This window comes from Propithecus coquereli, unplaced genomic scaffold (assembly GCF_000956105.1).
Source record: "Propithecus coquereli isolate 6110/MARCELLA unplaced genomic scaffold, Pcoq_1.0 Scaffold77, whole genome shotgun sequence".
Lineage (NCBI taxonomy): Eukaryota > Metazoa > Chordata > Mammalia > Primates > Indriidae > Propithecus > Propithecus coquereli.
The window spans coordinates 8,684,800-8,701,626 of NW_012153840.1; the positions used below are offsets into that span (position 1 = coordinate 8,684,800).

At 50.9% G+C, this 16,827-nt stretch overlaps 1 protein-coding gene across 1 annotated transcript in view; it reads right to left on the reverse strand.

The window, feature by feature from the left end:
* Positions 1 to 16,827, reverse strand: part of CAMTA1 (calmodulin binding transcription activator 1) — an 858,502-nt gene that overhangs the window by 560,353 nt on the left and 281,322 nt on the right. The gene's annotated exons all lie outside the window — the stretch shown is intronic.

Below are 16,827 nucleotides of genomic sequence, written 5' to 3' on the forward strand. Positions count from 1 at the left end.
CCCGAAGTAATCACAGGGTCATTAACAGCAGAAGAGGGAGGCAGGAGGGGAGGTCAGAGACAGAGAGTCCAAGAGATGCGACGCTGCTGGCTCTCAAGAAGGAGGAAGGGGTCGTGAGCCAAGGGATGTGGGCAGCCTCTCCCAGTGGAAAAGACGAGGGAACAGACTCTCCACTAGAGCCCTAGAGCCCCCAGAGGGGACGCGGCCACACTGACACCTTGATTTTAGCCCAGTAAGAGTTGTGTCGCACATCTAACGTACAGAACTCATGAGATGATGAGTTTGAATCATTTTAAGCCATCAATTTCTCCGTGATTTGTTACAGAGACAACAGGAAACCACTATGGTAGGGAAGCATTTGGGACTAGGAGTCATGCAGAGTCCCTAGGCTGGGCGGCCCTGGGGTCATTTTCTGCTGCTGTAGGAAAAGGGCCGACCAAAAGGGATTGAATCATCCCTCAGATCAGAGGACGAGCCAGCTTCCTTGAAAAGGCAGGAGTCTGACCCAACTTCTAAGAACATGCGTTCATTTGCCTCTAAGTGAGCAGCAGCTGTCTGTGAAAATGATGCTGTCCTCCCAGGTTGCCGATTAAATATTACAAGAGGAGCACCCACTCTCCCCTGCAGCAGGGCTGCATAATTCATAGCAGACTCATTTGAAGGAAGCAGCAGAAGGCAAGGAGCCGAACTGGGTCAGGCCGGCCCGGCCTGTGTGAGCAATTCAGCTATTAGGTCATTTTAAAACAAAAGGGGTGAGCTGTTGCAAGGATTAATCATTGGCTTCTCAACTCTCCTGAAGCACACTGGCAAAAAATCATTGCAAATTGATGTCTATTAAACTGCCTCTGAACATTCCAGCCCTTTGGGAAAAGAAACTTTTAAGAAAAGGTTGGCGGGAGGGATGCTGAAAATTCTAATGGGTTAGGATAGAGGGTCACATGGCCCCAAAAATGTGCTCAGCTCCTCATTGACAGGATGTCCCCAGCAGCTACTAGAAGCAAGGACGGGGTGATATCAAGGTTGCAGAAACAAATTAAGCCATCACCTAGAGCCCAGGGGCACGATCTAGGAAGGAGCAGGATGAGTTACTTGCAAGTCAGATAAATTGAATGCAGAAACACCGCTGGCCTCCTCAAACTCATTTCCAGAGTGACCTATGCTCCCTCTCCAGCCCACCTTAAGCAGGAGAGTTACTGAGGCCAAATCTGCCCCAGAAGGACCAAACAGCAGATGTGGGGCTAAACCCACCCCACCAACAAAAAGGCCAGGCCAAGCCCACTCCATGCCGGGCTTCAGACCCCACAGACTGCTCAGCTGCATTCCCCTCTGAATCACCCCATCTGGAGACTGGGTATTGTCTGAGAAGGGAAGGGCTGGGCTGCAGAACCGGGACCCCCAGTCCCTGCATGCTAAGGAGTCAGCTTCCCCACTCAGAGCAACAGGTGGACCGTTCACCTGCCCTGACTGTAACGTCTGGGTTGGTGGTCTGTGGCACCAGAACCACAGAAGGTTTCTTTCTGGATCACTTATGGCAGCAAATGGATTTCGACAAAAGCGATGTCTCTGATCAACGAGTGGCGGCCATAGGAAACAAAAGCTGTATTAGGAAGGATTCCGAGGCTGAATCCAGCTCACAGGAAAATTGTGTTGTGGGTAGTGATGTCAGCCCTGGGCACGGATGGATCATGTGTAGTTTCCATCCCTGAATCCAATTCAGCCATTGTAAGAGAAAGAAAACTCAGTCCCAGCAAGGCAAAAACGCTTTACCCAGCATCACCCAAACAGTGCACGATGATACCTGACTAGCTCCTGGTTCCAGGCCTGTTCTACCCGTGCTTCACCCCTTTAATTAGTACATGTGATGCACACGCAATGCATGACGTGGTAGGCCCCCAGTGAACCTGCTCTTGAAATTCATGCCCTCGTCTGATCCCCATCCCCACCTCCATGTGAGCTGGACCTAGTGGCTCATGTCTAAGAAACAGACTGCAGCAAAAGTGATAGGATGTCACTTGTGAGATTCATGTACAAAAAGACTCTAGCTTTGGTCTTGCTCACCCTCTCCTGGTCTCCTGTCAACTTGCCCCGATGGAGCAGACTGCCACATTGGAGAGGCCCATCTGGCAGTGGCTGAGGGCAGCCTCTGGCCAACAGCCTATGAGGAGCTGAATCCTCCCACAGCCACAAGAGTGAGCTTGGGAGTGGATCCTGCCTCAGTCGAGTCTCCGGATGAGACTGTGGCCCCAGCTGACACCTTGACTGCAGCCCTGGGAGAGACCTTGAGGCCAAGGACCCAGCTAAGCTGTCTCGAACTCTTGACCCACAGACAGGGTGAAATGATAAATATTTGGTATTTTAAGCCTCTAAGTTTTGAGGCAATTGGTTACATAGCAATAGATAACTAATACAGTGGTCAATAAATATTTGTTGGATGAATAAATAAGTCTGGGGCTCTTAGCTTGGCCTCCTGCGCACCTGTTTGACTCTCTCAGAGACCCCCTCCTATTTAAAACACTCTCCTTTGCTGCACAGTGTGACGTGGGCTCTCCGCGTTTTCTCTCCTCTTTCCTCTCTGAACCCTGTTTATCCCACGGATTGTTGAGTTGTTTCTGGTAGTCAATAATGACATGAGACTTCAGGCCACCCTTCTGCACAACTGCAAAAAAATGGAATTGGGGAACGACAGGGCTGTGTGTGCACAGGGCCCAGGACCATCTGGGGCTGCTGTTCTGATGGATTCCTGGTGAGATGATCACAATAAATGCACCAATAACACTGCGTCCTAAGTGTTTAACACGCTTCATTCATTCACTGCTCACACCCATAAGTACTATTATTATTCCCATTGTACAGATGAGGAAACTGAGGCCCAGGGGGCTGGTGGCTTGCTGCTAATAAATGGCAGGACCGGGCTTCAAATTCAGAGCCAGGCTCTCGGCCACCATACACTGTGGGATGAATTCTTTCCATTGACTTCTGGCTCTTTAGCAGGTTACTCGGCTGCACCACTATCGACATTTGGGGCAGGATGATTTTTGATGCAAGGGGCCGTCCTGAGCACCATAAGAGGGTCATCAGTGTCAACAGCCTCTACCCACTAGATGGCAGTAGCAGGCCCCTCCCACCACAACCCCCGTCACGTCTCCAGACATTGTCAACTGCTAAATGTCCCGGGGGGTAGGGAAAGAGGTCATCCCAGTGACCCATCAGGGTGACCTTGAAATACTTCCATTCACAGTCCCATGAGCTTTAGGGGTGCAGACAAACAGACGTAGACGTGCAGGGCTGGAGTCCTGGCTCGGGCAGGCCCTCTAGTCCCCCAGCACCTTCCTAGACACCCGAGGACCAGGCCATGGCGTGCCCTCAAGGCAAGCCCTGCAGCAGGAGCAGGTCCTGGGGAGCCAGCTCTGCCTCGTCCAGCCCCAGGCAGGCTCCAGAGGAGGGACACAGAAAAGAGCCCCCAGCAGCACCCTCCCCTTCGGGAAGCCCCCTTGCTGGGACGCTCGGCTTTCGTTCCCTCTGCTTGCATGCCACGGCCTCTGGAACCCCGTAATCGTTTATGCCCATTAATCTGCTGTGTGGCTTAAGGATGAGAAAAGTCAGAGTGTTGTCCCTCCCGTCCCTCATCAGGACGCACTGTCCCCCAACCAAAGTTCATGGTTTTCTGACTGAAATTCACCCTTACAAATGTTGCTATGCTGTTTTTCCCAATGAAATCAATCGAAACCAATTGATTTGGCCCCATTTTGCATTCCTCCTACAGCTCTGTGCACGGGCGCTTGCAAGCGCACGCACACACATGCACGCACACACGCCAGGCTCTACTGCATGTGTCTGGGACTTGCTCTCCAGTTATCTCAGATATGCGTGACTTGTCTCTCCAATTAGATTAGGGGCCATGTTTTCTGCTGCCTTTGTAACCCCACAGTGCCTCCTACAAACCTGCGCATGCAGCAGGCACTCCATAAAGGCTTGTTGACGAATGCTAGACATTACAGAATTGCATTTCAAAGCCCTGTCTTCCCACCCCACCTGCCACCATGATGACACAGGCTGTCCATGGTGGTTTCTGCAACATCTCCCCGGAGACAGCCACTTCAGTCTGCACATGAGTGATAGTATCTCATCCTCCAAATTAACAAGACCGCTATCCCAAACCAGATCTAATCCTGGTACCTCCCTGAGTCACACCAGAAAGTCAAGATATTAAGCCATCTGTCTGTTGGAAGCCACTTTCCAAGCCAATTAGGGATAATTTTAGGAGAGCAGGTTCATGAGATGAAACATCAAATGCTCTCCTCTGAAATGAAGGCTTGCTGTAGGATCAACTTCCTCAGAGCAAACAAGTTTCGCTGGAAAATTATAATGAACACTTGGTGATACAGAGAAACACTGTTCCACGGAGTTATAAATACTCCCCAGTGCTCCACTACTCGGGGGTGGTTAAAAATTATTTTAAAGCACTAAGAAAGACAGTGAAATCGAGAAAAGCACTCAAATGTGAGAAAGACAGACCTGGGCTCCCGTCCCGACTTCTGTGGCTAATTAGCTGAGTGACCTTGGGCAGGGAACTAATCTCCGGGTCTCGGACTCCTCATCCATGAGCAGAGGAAGCGGCGGGACAGGGAAAGGGGACAGGGAAAGAGGGCGTGAGACGTGGCTCACCCTTGCTGTCTCTCTCTCTCTCTCTCTTCCTCTCCTCCTTCCCCCTCCATCCTCTCCCTCTCCCTCTCCCCTCGCTCTCTCTTCCCCCACCCTCCCCACCTCAGCGGATCCCTGGGCATTACCGACTTCGCAGGGCTGTTAAGAGGATTGAGATGCCAGATTTGAAGGGCTTTGCAAGTTATAAGCAGCCTACGAGGTACTGAGAAACCTTCGGCATGGCTCTGTGGGTCTGTGCTATAAGCAGTTTCACAAATTATCACAAACCAGATCTAGAAGAAATCAGATAGCCAGAAAACACGAATAAAAAACTAAACTGTAGTTAACCCTTGACTGAGAACATTAGTACCTGGGAAATCGTTGCACACGCCTCCTAGAACTCCCTGGGAAAACCCAGCTATTTTAACAGTGACTTCGAGGCACACTCGCTTATCATTCTTTTACCAGCTTGTATACTCGCATCACATCTGGTTTGGGCTAATGTTAAATTGTGTTGCAAAAATCCTGAACGAACAATAAACGGCTCAAAGCAACAGCCTGACGCTCGGTGCAGGGAAGAAAGGGGCCCCGTGAGTGTCTCCCTTCACGGGGAAGTCCGCCCAGACTCGGGTGTTTCCTAAACTGATGGCAACGTGACTTCTGCAAACTCAGGCACTTTTCCAGATGATGAGCCCTAACTTTCCGGCGGGGGGTAAACTCACAAAGCAATGACCTTAACTTAGTAAATTAATTCCAAAGCACAATTGTTTTCAATCTTCATTTAAAATCAGCCTTCACTAATCTAGATTTAATGACATAGGAAATGGAAATTCCCTTAATAAAATAAGTTATGAATATTTATCATCCCATTTTACCTGAAAATTGAATAATTCATCAATTAACTTTACTATTAATTATTTAATGCAAAATTAATAAACTGCAAAACTCGTACGTATCCTTGTAGACCCTGTGGCGCTGGGTAAGGAAATTAAGCACCAGAGCAGCAGTATGACTACAGTAACCCCAGGCGTACACCGACGGGACCTACGGGTGAAGGCTGGAGTTTTCTCTAAGGAGCAGAACCAAGCCACTTACTCAAAGTGAAGAGAGAATCTTTTTCTCACCTAGGAATTCTGCACCACAGCCAACAAAGAACTCAAAGTTTGGCAATTATTCCTACACGATAATTCTGCCACGCATTCTCTCTGCTCTCCCTCCCCAGCATCATCGCTGGCCATGGTTTTCTAACGTGTACATGGGCCGGTGATGTGACGCCACCACAGCCAGCAAGGCCCCTGGCCCCTGGAGACCGCTTCCTCCCCAGAAGCCTCGGTCAGCACCCAAGTTTGAAGAGGAGGGACTGAGCACGCAGAGATGGGAGTAAGTTCAAAAGGAGACAGAATGCAAGTGGATGATGGGACGGGCGGGTATGACATCAGCCAGATGCTAAAGAACTGGCATTCGAGGGAACCGAAGCTTGGAGGGAAACCAAAGCTTGGTGCTCTGAGCCTCTGAGCCCCCACTTCCCCCAGCACAGCCCAATTCACTGAGCTCTTCCGCCTGTCAGACCCCACTGCACCTTCTGGGGTATCTAGGAGGACATGGGTGCCTTCAGGTGGACAGTGCCTCATTCTTCCCATCAGTAAAATGGGTGTCTACAGAGGCAAGTGAGAGCTCCTGGGTTCTTCCTCCTCCCACTCTGGAACTTCATTCTCCATCCCCAGGGCAACAAGGGTGAGGGTGTTAACGTCCACTCGCTTAACTGCCCTATTCCAAAGCCTCCACTAGGAACCCCCACTCCATCCGGCATTATCCTCAAATCCTTAACCTTGTTTCCCCGGCCCTCCCTAACCCCACCCGCCTCCTTTTCCACCCCTTCGGCTCACTGCTCTCCCCCCTCACCGCCTCCCGCTGCAAGGACTTTCTATTCTCACACTCCTCTGACGCCTTCCTGCCTCAGATATGCTCAGGCCACCACGGCCCCGGATCATGTGCATGCACACGTGTACATGCACACGTGTGTGCATCCGGTCTCCCCAGCACTCAGCCCCCCGGGAAGGCAGCCCGCCCTTCCCTCCCACCCTGCCTCGCTAGAGGAGTGGCCTTGCCCTGCACATGTCCCTGTAGCTGTCATCCAAATCACAGTTCTTATAAATTCTCTGTCCTATTCACCACAATATCCCAAGGCCCAGCACAGTGCCTGGCACATGGTAAACAATCAAAAAGTATTCACTGAATAAACAGAGGCACAGATGCCAACCAACCACCGCAAGACAGTAACTATTTGGTGTCATGCAGTTCGGGAATGAAAAGCTCACTCCAGCCCTCGGAGAAGACAGCACCCCTTCCTCAAACAGAGCTCCGCCACCCAGATCAGAGGGCAGCATCCCCCCACATTGGTGGACTGCACTAATTATCGCGAGCCCGTGACAATGGGTGACAATGGAGACAGGAGGGCTGTGGATTTTTTTTGGTGTGAAAATATGCGGAAATGGCACATTTCACAGTGCAGGCTGTGCTCCTGGGGAGAAGCAAAAGCGTCTCGTCTGTTTCCACTCCTCCGCCGCTGCACTAAGTTTGTTCTTCCATAATCACATTGCCTGTCTCTGCACCTTTCCCCAACCTGGCGGGGGGCTCATTTCCCTGACGCCTCAGCCTGAGCACCAGCTGCCATTTTCCACACAAACTCAGTTCCACCATGGCCAAAGTCCTGTGCCTGACAGGATGCCAAAACTGGAAAGAAAATCCCCAGTTGGGAATTCCTGAGGACCACCTGTAGGGAACTAACGGGAAGCCGCGAAAACGAGCCCAGAAATGCCTCGGCAAGTTCCCGCATCCTTGGCTTGGCCAGGACCCTCCTGTCCTGAATGCAGCTGCCCAGCCTGGGCTCCGGCTCCCTCTTCTCCCCCTGAGTCACCTCAAACTCAGTAGCTTAATTAACAGTAAGTTCCCTACTGGGTGAGGTCAGGGATGGCCAACACAGAAAAATTATGTTTTTCTTTTAGGAGAAATTTTCCTCTCCCCAAAAATGTTCATCTTATTAAAACATAGAAGGGACAGAAGGAAATTTTTCCCAGAAATATTTTCTTACAAGACAACAGTGACCAATACAGGAAGGTGTGGGGGGTTGTGTACTTGTGCATGTGTGCATATGTGTATGTTTATTAAGGATGTATGTGCATAAGGGTGTATCGTGCATTGTGTGTTTCTGTGCTGTGTGCATGTATGTATTGTGTGGTGTATATTTGTGTGTGCATGCATATGTGTGTGTCTACACGTGGGTGTAGGTGTGGGTGTTGTGTGCATACGTATATGCATGTATGAATGTAAATACACACGCCCCACACAAAGCAAAAGCTCATGTGGAAGAGGGATACGCAGTAGAGTTGGAGAACCAGGAAAGATTTCCTTCCTTTGTTTTTGGTTTATTTTGAATTTTTTAGAAAGCTCCATGATAAAGGACCGTGGAGAATCTAAGAATAGCAAAGACAGTAACATCTTCCAGTCAAACAGAACAGGGGGGACAGTTCTGGCCCAGAGCACCCAGATGACTTGGTGATGACTCATTACACAGAAACGTATGAATCGCAGAAAGTCGCGCATTCCGAGAACGTGCCCCCCACCTCGCAGTGCCACGGGCACGTAGGCACTCCTTTCCCTGCAGCGAGCAGCGGCTTATTAGATCAGAATTGATCCAGAGGAAACACCACAGATGCCAATCCAGGCCATTACGGGAATACCAGACAATCCCAATTTTCCAAATCCAGGAGAGGGGGGTGAAGATCTAAGAATAAACTGGTAGGTGGCAGGAACAAAAAGGAATTACCGTAGATGGCCCCTGACAGGGCATGCAAATGCCTATCGATCTGTGTGCGCACAGTGCCAGCAAGCTTTTTCATTCTCAGAAATATTAATCACTGCCAGGTTGTCCTGCTCAGAGACACCAGCAGGCATCACCCTGGGTGAGCAGTTTCCAGTGGGGGTGCCCCAGCACCCCAATGCGCATCACAGGAACCCTGACATGAAGCCACCTGCCACATTAGACTCTTATCCTGATATAATCTAAAGAAGACACATTCATAACCATGTAAAGATAAAAGGCATCAAGATGCCATAGTCGGGGGACATCCCTGGCATGCTAGACGGCCCTGGCAGCCCCCAGGATCCCCGGAACTCTGCTCAGGGAGAGGCCACACCACACCCCTTGTCCCAGTGCCAGGAGAGGCTCTGAGCTAAGGTTGGCACATTGAAGACTGTGAGAGGGGCCAGCACCAGGGGCTTAGCATGGGCTGGGCTGCACGCCTGCGTCCTTGCACACAAGGGGTGTGCGCATGTCAGCAACAGGGTTTCTTTAGCCCTGAGCAGTTGTTCATTTCGAAACCTCAAAAAACTGCATTTTGAGGCATTTCTTTCTGCAGACTGAAAAAGAGTGGGAAAAAAAAGCAAGAGAGTGAAAGAGCAAGTTAGATGGAGAGTGAGCATGAAATGAAGAGGAAAGAGAGAGAGGATGAGAAAACTAGGGGAGCAGCCCCACTCGGGATGACTCCGGTGGAGGCCAGAGAGGAAGAGATGGAGCCAGTGCAGAGGGAGGATGAAGCACCAATCGTCCCAGCCAATGACAGTAAAGGAACGAAAACGAGTATAAACCCACAAGGATAAAGCCAAGGGGAACGGAGACAAGCATGGATAAGAAGTGTTAATACATTCTAGAGAGAGGGGAAGCAGATGCAGGGTGGGTAACTGACAGGGCAGAATATGGGAAGTGAAAACCCAGGTGCCGTGGAGGGGATACCAGGAACACAAGCTGATTGGCCTGCGGAGCCCAGAAAGATTCATGAATTGGAAGCAGCAGGTGCCACAGAAGGCGGAGTAGGGATGTCGTGGGAGGCAGGGAGGGCTTGCAGGTCTGTGTAGGGGGCAGTCGACCCTTCCAGGGTCCTATATCTACACTGAGCAGCCAGGCAACCCCCACCTGGCCTCTGCCCACCGGAGACAAGTTGATTCTCTGGAGAAAGGGAGTCTGGGAAGACTCTGGACTTGGAAACAGCAGAAGCAAGAAGCAGGACATAAATGGGAGAGAATTAGGACAGAGCTTTCACCCCAAATGGTGACCTTCCCAGCCCCTTACCCTGCCTGGGTCCAGACCACTGGCAGCCAAGCCAGCTCACAGCAGACAGAGTGCTGGTGGATCCTTCTCCGGAGAACCCAAATGGCGCCAGAGGAAAGATCTAGAGATGCTGAATCTCAGAGTTCCCCAGCCAGAAGCTGGCTACCTCCGTGAAGGAGCCCCTGCCCCAGGTAAGGAAGAGCCAGGAAGAGCCAGGCAGCTGGCACAGCAAGAGCGCTAAGTCCTCCCTTAGCATATGAGGAAGTCGGAAGATAATGTCTGAAATTGACAAATCAAGAAAGAGCAGAGTAAACATCTTTAGAGATCTGGAGGTAAATATCAGAATGCAAAGAGTGGAAGGTGGCCACCCCTGGGAAACAGACTGAGCTGTAGGGCAGAGGATTCTAGCTTTTTTTTTTTTGCAAGCGTCATAGGACCATTTGACATATTAAACTATGGGCAGGTATATTTTTTATAAAAATTAAAATATTAAGAGAAAGTGGGGAACAGGAGCCAGGGCTGGCAGCCGTCTGCCTCAGGGAGAAACTAAAGACACGAACACCGACGCCTCCCTCCCGCTGCCTCGGGGAGGCCCAGGACTGGCACACGTGGCTCCCACAAGCAAGGAGGGCGTGATGAAGGCTGACCCCAGCTCTCACGCCAGGGACAGGAGCACACAGCCACATGGCCAGCGCTGCCACTTCAGTAAGCAGCAAAGCACAGCTGAGGACACACGAGGCTCACCTGTCCTGTGACCACAAGCCCCGTTTGTGCGACATTCTCCCCACCGGACACGGAGGAGATGTGGGGTGTGGCTCTGTGAGCTCCTCCCGCTTTCACATTTGTATTCTGTGATTAACTCGGATAAAGATAGAGGAACTGGAATCCGGGGCAGACCTACTTCCACACGGAGGCTAGGGACCCCCCACGACTGTCGAGACACTACCTGACACTTTATCAGGACCCAGGTCACAGCTCCTTCCCTGACTTGTCCCAGAAATGTACAAAAACTCCATGACAGGTGTCTTCCGGGTCAGTCCTCAGGCAGCCCGGGCTCCCCGTGGGTTCTGACAGACACGGCGCCCGCGAACGCCCTCACGCCACAGTTGCTCTTTGGTTAATGATGATACAGGTTGCACTTGGTCAAGGATTTGCTCAAAACGTTAGGCAAATGCTGAAGTGATGTAACATGACACATCATTATGTTCATTTGAGAGCAGGTCCCCAATTCAGCATAATGCAAAGGTTACCACATTGAAATGATTGCTGACCCAGTTTATTTTTTCTTTATCGTGCCCAAGTACAGTCCCTGAAATGATCTGAGTAAAGACTGCCAGACTGCCCTCCGCCAAACTCTGGCCACCAACAGCACCGCTGCACACACGCACGGCCACCGACAGCACCCCTGCACGCACACGCACACACGCACACACACACACACTGGAGCATCCTCCCACCCGCCACCCTGCCCAACTGAGCACCTGAGAAAAGGGCTCCAGAAGCAATTCTGAGAATTTTTTTTAATTGTGGTAAAATATATGTAACATAGAATTAACCATTTTTAAGTGTAACCTTCAGTGGCCTTCAGTACATTCACACTGTTGTGCAGCCATCACCATCATCCCCAGAACCCTTTTCATCTTCCCCGCCTGAACTCCATCCCTGGTAAACACCAAGCCCACCTTTCTCCCTCCTCCCAGCCCCGGCACCCACCACTCTACTTTCTGTCTCTGAATTGGACTATTCGCGACACCTGATGCGGAATCCTGTAAGATCTGTCCTTTTGTGTTTGGCTTACTTCACTTGGCACAATATCTTCGAGCTTGTGTGGCAGGTGTCGGAATTTCATTCATCTTTATTTCTGGGAATTTTTTAATCATCCAATTGGTATCTCCATATTATTTTTGCAATTCTATTCTGGTCACTCGTGTAGCCTCACCAGGAATGGGGACTTTCTTAGAAAAGTCCTGTAACTGTCTGTCCCAAGGAGCAAATGCCTCCAAGGTGGCCAAGAGGTCACTCCCCTGGGGCCCCAGAGGAGCCAGTCTGGGCCTGACAAAATTGGCTTTCTAGGTAGAGCCTTCTGTGCACAGACTGGCACTACTCCAGGACCCCAAGGGTTCTCTAGGACAAAGGACCCCACTGGCTGCAGAGTCGGGGCACTGGCGCTCCTGCCTCCCGGGCAAACCTGCTGCTCTACGATGGCTCCTCACTCTCTGACATCAGAGCTCTGGCCTCCCCTGCCATAGGCTGTTAAGGGACAAAAGAGACAGCATGACCTTGTCCTTGGGGAACTCACGTCCCACCGGGGAGGAAGCACGCACTTATGACGGCTGAATTGTCAAACAACTGACGGGCAAGTGCAGTGTGGACGCTGGGAGGGAAGCGGCTTGCCTGACCAGCACGTGTGGGGAGGGCTCCCAGGAAGAGGCAGATCGGGTTGGACACGGGGGCATTTGAGGTGAGGGTGATGGCCTCATGGAGGCCAAAGTGGGGGGCGAGGAAAGTGTGTTGAGACAGCAGTCAGCAGCCCCCCAACTGCAGCAGGCAGCTGGAGGTGGGCAAAGAAAATAAACTGAGAAGGTAGGTTGAGACCCTGAATACAGCACTGGAGAGTTTGGACTTCAACTCATAGGACGGCTCTAAGGCTTTCAGGTAGAATAATGATGTAATAAAAGGAATATTCCAGGAAAACCACCGGGAAGAGGAGTTGAGTTTAGAGAGGGAGCAGGAGCTATTTCAATAATCCAAGCACAATAAAGGTGGCGAGGACTGAACTGGCTGAACCAAGGGGGAAAACCCAGGAAAATAAGGATGTGAATTACAGTTTGAAACACTGGCAGAATTGGTGGCTAATTAGATTCCAGGGACAAAAGAGAAAGAGGAGCCCCAGGGAGGACAGGGTGTAAGCCTTGGCATCTTTACAAATGAGGTGGCTCTTCTGAGAACCAGAGAAGTCAGAAGATGGAAACTGGAGTGGGAATGGGGGAGGAGGGGGAGGGAAGGTGACGAGTTGAGATAATAACACAGCATCCGGTGCCAAGGGGGAGGTGCAGACTCGGAAGGATCCACAGAGACTTCACAGTCAGACCATGGAGTCAGGGAGTCCCAGGAAGGAAGAGCAGAGGACCAACGCCTGTGTCCACCCACCACGGGGGGCGGGGGACATCCAGGCACTAGAAGAAGCATCAGATGGATGGCAGGGGAGTCTCTGGCCAAGTCGCTCGAGTCCCAGAGCTCACTTTTCCCTCTTTTCCTTCCAGACCCCTCCTCCTACGTGGCTGTTTTAGTGCTTATTGACCAAAAAAGCATTTAGTGCTCATTATAGGAAAATTCTATTACTAGACCTGTGGTGCTTCAGTGTTAAGGTGCTATCTATATCCATCTAATTAATTAATTAGATAATTAATAGCATTTTCCAGCCTCCTTCTAACCAGTATAAACAGGATTCCCAGGAAGGAAATGCCTTCCCTTCGATCTTGAGCGCTGTGCGTCCCCGGCTTCCTGGGAAGGTTGTCCGTTCCCCAGGGGAGGAGAAATAAATTATAGGGATTGCTAACTTGTGCAGTCTCCTGCCATCTGGAGAAGGGGCCTGCTCCCTTGGGCAGTGTGCAGTTCTCCGCACCGCCTGTGGCTGGGGCGCTCACTCCAGTTCAGGGGACCCACCCGGCTGGCATGCCTGGGCCACATGCCAACAGAGGGAGCCTTTGCCTGGCGCCTGGGTCTCCCTGTGGGTTCAGAATTCGTGGAGACAGGAGGTGGAGGGGGACAGGGGGGTGTTTGCCTCAGGCTCCCTTGGAGTCTCCACACCCACTCTGGGCAGCAGAGGCTCAGCACAAGCGCAGAGGTTACGGGCTTTGCAGTAGGGTCATCCTGGGTTCAAATTCGGTTCTAACGCTTACTCGCTGGGCAGCTCCCCGAGGACGCGCACCCTCTTTGCCTGGCAGAGTGGTCCTACAGATTGAAAAACACGGCGCCCAGCCCATGGGAAGCACTCCAGAACACAGTACTGTGTCGAACCCTGGAACTAGATCTGCCAGAAAAACTGAAGTGGAGAGAAGCCAGACCTCGTCCTTCAAACACGCAGACTCACCTCTTACCCCGCTCTTCCTCATTCCGTGAGTGCACACCGCACAGCTCGAGGACACTGTGCTGGGCACCGGGGCGCCCGTCAACAAGCTCTGCTGAAACTCCCTCTCCTCTTGCTACTTACGCACTTTGGGGGGTCAGATAAGGAACAGAGAAATTAAACAAAGAAACAGTGAAAGACATAGTGTGTCAGAACAACCCACACTCCAGAGAAACAGAAAACAAGAAAGGAGGAAAGGAGGTTTGGCTGGATAGTGGGGGACAGGGGGCAATATCTTTAAATTGTGTGGTCAAGGAAGACCTCGCGGAGAAAGGGATACTCAATCAAGGTCTGGAGGAGGAGCTGGAAGAACATTCTAGATAGAGGGAGGACACTCTTCATCCCCAGATTCCAAATTGACCTGGCTGGGTGGGGAATGTGGAGCTCCCTAGGGTCTCCAGATGGTATTACTACAGTGCTGAGTACACAGCGAGTGCCAAATAAAGACGTCTTGAAGGGTGACTTTTCAAACTGGAGGTCCCAGTTGCTGATAGTACAATACGGGCTGTTTGAACATTCGGCACTCGGCCCGTGGTGGCACGGCTGCCGCCCCCGCAGCCCCCAGCCCTGGGAGCCTCCTTGTAGCGTGTCTCATTATTAAACAGGTGAGCCGGGGCTCCGGGGGGCTTCTCCGTAATTAGGGCAGTGTCTGAGCAAGGGCTCTATTTATAACCCCCGGCCATCAGCAAGCCACGGAGACCAGCAGTGGATCCCTCTGTGGCTCCCACACCAACATCTATATGTGAACTGATTACACCAATTAATTTAATAGGGATTCCTCCACACAAACAATGTATCATTTTATTAGGAAACTCTATAAATGTCAGTGGTGCAATTCATTTTTATTAATTTTCTAAAATGAAATTAGCAGTGGCGGCGGCAGCAGCAGCAAACAGAAGTTGTATTGCCTTCTCATTCAGCAGAGTATTGGTGTCATTAATTCCTTAATACCAGGAGGCCAGTTTGTCTGAACTCAGCAGTTAACTGCACCAATTAATTTCAATACAAGAGCTGGGGGTGGGGGGATGGGGGATCCAAACTCAACTCAACAACTAATTTAGGAAGGTCCTTGAACACCACAGCAACTTTTCCTCCTCCTGGGACAAGAAGCTTTCAAGTGTAAACACAGAGTAGATATTGTAATACTAATAGGAAAACTTCTGCCTTCACCCTCAGCTTTTAGAAAAAAATTCGTCCTTCCAAAGCCTGGAGAAATTTTGCCAGGTGCGCACTAAAGTCAAACCCTCCAGCAGGCTAGGGGACTGCCCCCATAGACAAGAGGAACAGTGACACCCAACACAGACCCTCGCAGCTCACGAACAGGACCACAAACAGTATCACACTCAATCCTCTCAATGGCCCAGTGGGGACGGGCCCAACATAAACTCCATTTTCTACGTGAAGAAGAAAAAGTGGAGCTTTTAGAGGAGCTCAGATGATCTTCTTACAGTCACAAAGCCACTGAGTGACAAAGCCAGGGGCTTAAACCTGAATTTGTCCATATCTGAAACCCACATTCCTTCCTCTCCCAGGCACGCCCCCTGTGCCTCGGGGTGAGAAGTCTCTTCCTTCTGTTTATACTCCAAAAAGTCAAGTGAATCAGGCATGACCATGAGCGACATTCATTTTTCAATTGAAAGCCAAATTCCAAAGGCCAAAACGCCAGGTAAAACCCCCCCTTTGGAATGTTCTACTGTTCTGTAGTCAAAGGGTGGCCAGAACACAGCACGTGGCTGCACATCTGAAATCAGGTGCCTGGCCCGAGACGCATTCCAGAGAATCTCACTCTCTGGCTAAAGAAAAGCTCTTCTCCTTCCGCTTAGATTCAAGGAGTGTTTCACCAGGAGTGAAGGGCACCGGAGCGGCTGGCAGCTGCTCGAGATGAGAGCCGCCGCTGGGAGTCAGGAAATAGTGCAGAGACAGAAACCAGATGAGCCTCCTTCTCCTCCAGAAAACTAGGGCAGCGGTTCTCCAAGTGAGGTCCCAGACCAGCTGCATCCCATCACCTGGGAGCTTGTTTGAAATAACAAATTCTCGGGCCCCCACCAGCCCTACTGTATTGGACACTCTGGAGTGGGACCCAGTGATGTGCGGTTTAATGAGCCTCCAGCCGACCTTGACACCCTAGAAAAGATGCCCCTGAGGAAAGGAGAAGGGAGCAGGCCAGGCTTCCCACGGTGTGTGATCTGCCCTCCTCACCAAATAGCAGACTGTGTTACCACTGGCTGTCTGCTCCCCGCTCCCACCCCACCCTGAGAAAGGACATCCTTCCCAGCCCCATTCTTAGCGGGCTTGGCCATGGGACTTGCTTTGGCCAATGGATTTGTCAGCAGGCGTGACATATGATGCCACATCCAAACAGGGGTTTTAATTGCATCTGCATCGATTGCCTTGCGCTTTTAAGTCCCTGCCCTCCCCATGAGCAGCAGAGGTCCCAGACGGAGGGGACTTCCTCAGCATGGGTCCTAAGACAAAAAGATACATGGAGCAGTCCCCACCCCAACCCAAAGCCACAGCCAACCCACAGATCCATGAGCAAGAAATGGAAATTTATTGTTTTAAGTCACTAAGTTTGGGAGATGTTTCTTACAGAGCATTAACACAGCAAAAGCTGACTGATATAAACCATTTGATTTTATAACAAAGGAAACTGCGGCCCCAGCAGGCTGAGGGGTTGAGAATGCCTGCAGAGGGAGTCTCCTTCCAGTCTCAGCTGCAAGGTAAGTCAAAGCCTCCTGGGGGTGGGATTCGCAACAACTAATGTCTCTTTCCTCAATATCCTCTAACCTTCTGCAAAATGGAAAATTTTACCTTCATCTAAAAGATCAAAGCCTAGTGAAGTAATATTTTTAAATACTTTCTAGCACGAGAAAATGTTCTTAAGGATAAGACCCTCTGTCCTCCATGGCTCAGAAAGGATGAACAGGTTAGGTTGATGGCTAAGGGCACA